General features: G+C 55.1%; 1 long non-coding RNA gene across 1 annotated transcript; it reads right to left on the reverse strand.

Moving 5' to 3' along the window:
- Positions 1-791: 791 nt before the first annotated feature.
- Positions 792-1,990, reverse strand: LOC138789478 (uncharacterized). Its single transcript, XR_011362726.1, has 2 exons — positions 1,434-1,990; positions 792-1,390 (listed from the first exon to the last, which is right to left on the reverse strand). It is a non-coding gene; the product is annotated as an uncharacterized lncRNA (long non-coding RNA).
- Positions 1,991-3,662: the final 1,672 nt, after the last annotated feature.

The raw sequence follows: 3,662 nt of genomic DNA on the forward strand, positions 1-3,662 counted from the left end.
TAGAGGACCTAGATTCTCTTTTTTCCTTTACTAAATAAGAAGACTAAAATACTCAAAAATAACGTGTGTGAACCCAGTCTCACATTGGTATGGTCATGGATACTATATGGGACTGCACAGAGAGACTTATACAAGGACTGCACAGAGGGGCCTACATAATATATATACAAACTACATTTAAATGGCCTGTGTTCCCCATCCATAGTGGTCTAGTGGCTAAATTGGCCCCTCGCAATACAATGCTGGTTGCCGAGCTGGGGCTCTGCGCTGTAATGGAGCTGATATTACAGCCCCCAGCCCCAGTATATTACAGACCCCAATATCAGGCCCCCATCATATTATAGACCCCATTAGAAGTCACCTAGCATGTTACAGACCCCAGTATCAGACCCCCAGCATATAACATCTCCAAAATCGGGCCCCCAGCATATTACATTCCCAGTATCAGACCCCCAGCATATTACATCCCCAGTATCAGGCCCCCAGCATATTATAGACCCCAGTATCAGGCCCCCAGCATATTATAGACCCCCGTATCAGGCCCCCAGCATATTATAGACCCCCGTATCAGGCCCCCAGCATATTATAGACCCCAGTATAATGCCCCCAGTAAATTATACACACCAGTATAATGCCCCCGGTGTATTATAGACCCCAGTATCAGGCCCCCAGCATATTACATACCCCACTTTTAGACCTCAGCAGATTGTAGACCTCAGTATTAAACCCCCAGCAGTGGATTGTAGTCGGTCAGTAAGAAAATAATTCCATAAGAAATAACACCGGAGACGTTTTTGTTTAGAAGAAGAAGCAACGCTTCCTTTATTAAACATATTTGTTAGTATTTTATTGGGGGGTCTTACAGGGGTATTAGCCGCATTGCACCTGGACTTGGACCATATAACAGGGACAAATCCAGCTGAAACTTACAGGTGCAAACTATGGCGGCTAACCCCCCTGTAAGAGCCCCCAGCGATAGGCAGAGGTTCCATATTCTATTACATAATGCGGCTGGCGGCTCTTCTGGCTCCAGTGGAGTGTGAACCCGAAGAGTCACCGCCGAGTGATCCAGAGGAAGGCGAAGAAAAACCCCCGAGATTTCAATCTCAGGGGAAAAAATAATTCCTTCCTGACCCCACAAGTGGCGATCGGATATCACCCTGGATCACGGCTATCCTCTGCCTACCGCTGCCGACCCTCACCTATTTATGGGGGATTCTAGGGCAACGGCGTCAGGTGGTCTTCCTGAGGTAGTCATCCTTTCTTGCGCAGGCGGTCTTCCTCCCACAGGGTGGTCTTCCTCCCACGTGCTGTCTTCCTCCCACGGCTGGTCTTCCTCCCACGGGCGGACTTCTTCAGCTCCTCTTCCAGGTGTTCCTAGCTTCAAATGCTGAAAAAACAAGCAAAAAGGGGCGGAGGGTGGACAGACTCACCTTGTATGTATAAACTCTGTCAGCCTGCTTTGTGCAGATAGTCTTCCTGAAGCAGACATCCATCCTACCACAGGTGGTCTCTCTCCCGCAGGCGGCGGTCTCTCTCTCCCACAGACGGTCTCTTCGTCTTCTTTCAGGCTTTTCCAGATGCAAATGCTGCAAAATACAAGCAGGAAGAATAGGGAGGGGGAGAGACACTCACCTGTATAAATGAGGAGCCGGACTGCTCAGCCAGGAGGAAGCTGCAACTGAGCCGCCCAGCAGTGTGAGATTCCTTCTATGCATATACCTCATTGTGATGTCATAATAGAAGGATGTGATGTCACATGGGCGTGTCCGGTCATGCTTCTTCCCAGTAAGCCTCAGTGACATCACACCATCTAGTTACCTGTGTATCCAGCTGCTCCTTGTTAGTGCGCGGTTACTAGGCAACAGTCAGACTGTCCATAGGATTGTCCCATTACCACCCTGTAAGCTGTATCTGTCATATAAAACATCTGTGCGGCAGTCAGTAGTACAAGTCATTATAAGAAACTGTGTAATAGGTTTTATTAGGCAGAAAAGCCTTGTTCTGTGCTGAGAAATCTGCTTCCCCCCCCTCCCCCTCATTTCCTATCTGTTCATTATTAGACAAACTCCTCTACATCAGTGTTTCTCATCCAGCAGTACACGGTGCAGGCAGGAATGGGCACCAGGGGCACGTGCCGCTGGGCCCCCACCACAAAGGGGCCCCCACCAACCCGAACCCGGAAGCAGAGTTCCGGGTTCAGATTGGTGCATCTATGGCTGCATTTCCACGTTCGGTGATCCTATCGGATCACGGACGTGGAATGCATGTACCGGAGCCCCCCCGCGGCCGGACAGCATCTGTAATTAGATGCTGTCCGGCCGCGGGGGGGCTCCGGTACATGCATTCCACGTCCGTGATCCGACAGGATCACGGAACGTGGAAATGCAGCCCTCACCAGCTCCAGCGCTCTCCTGCGTCCGGTTGCCGCTAGACACAGGAGAGCGCTGTGCCTGTCAGCTCCGGGGAGGCAGCGCACGCCTCTTCTCTCTGGCGGGCTGCGCGCGATGACGTCATTTCATCGCGCGCCGCCTGCCGGAGAAGACGTGCGCTGCAGAAGATGGCAGAGGGCCCGGCCAGCTCAGGAGCGAGGAAAGGTGAGTGGAGTGTTTTTTGTTTTTTTTTACTACATCAGCACACCAGAGGGGATTGGGGGGGGGGGGTTGGGATACAGCTACCAGCACACTACAGGGGATTGGGGGGGGGATACAGCTACCAGCACACTATTGGGGGGGGGGGGATACAGCTACCAGCACACCAGAGGGGATTGGGGGGGGGGGATACAGCTACCAGCACACTACAGGGGATTGGGGGGGGGGGGGGGAACAGCTACCAGCACACTACAGGGGATTGGGGGGGGGATACAGCTACCAGCACACCACAGGGGATTGGGGGGGGGGGGGAACAGCTGCCAGCACACCACAGGGGATTGGGGGGGGGGGAACAGCTACCAGCACACTACAGGGGATTGGGGGGGGGGGGGGGGATACAGCTACCAGCACACTACAGGGGATTGGGGGGGGGGATACAGCTACCAGCACACCAGAGGGGATTGGGGGGGGGAACAGCTGCCAGCACACCACAGGGGATTGGGGGGGGGATACAGCTACCAGCACACCACAGGGGATTGGGGGGGGGATACAGCTACCAGCACACCACAGGGGATTGGGGGGGGGATACAGCTACCAGCACACCACAGGGGATTGGGGGGGGGATACAGCTACCAGCACACCAGAGGGGATTTGGGGGGGGGGGGGGGGGATACAGCTACCAGCACACCACAGGGGATTGGGGGGGGGATACAGCTACCAGCACACCAGAGGGGATTGGGGGGGGATACAGCTACCAGCACACCACAGGGGATTGGGGGGGGGGGGGGATACAGCTACCAGCACACCACAGGAGATTGGGGGGGGGGGATACAGCAACCAGCACACCACAGGGGATTGGGGGGGGGATACAGCTACCAGCACACCAGAGGGGATTGGGGGGGGATACAGCCACCAGCACACCACAGGGGATTGGGGGGGGGATACAGCTACCAGCACACCACAGGGGATTGGGGGGGGGGGGGGGGGATACAGCTACCAGCACACCAGAGGGTACTGGGGGGGGGGGGATACAGCTACCAGCACACCAGAGGGGATTGGGGGGGGGGGGGA

Source organism: Dendropsophus ebraccatus, chromosome 4 (genome assembly GCF_027789765.1).
Source record: "Dendropsophus ebraccatus isolate aDenEbr1 chromosome 4, aDenEbr1.pat, whole genome shotgun sequence".
NCBI classification, from domain to species: Eukaryota; Metazoa; Chordata; class Amphibia; order Anura; family Hylidae; genus Dendropsophus; species Dendropsophus ebraccatus.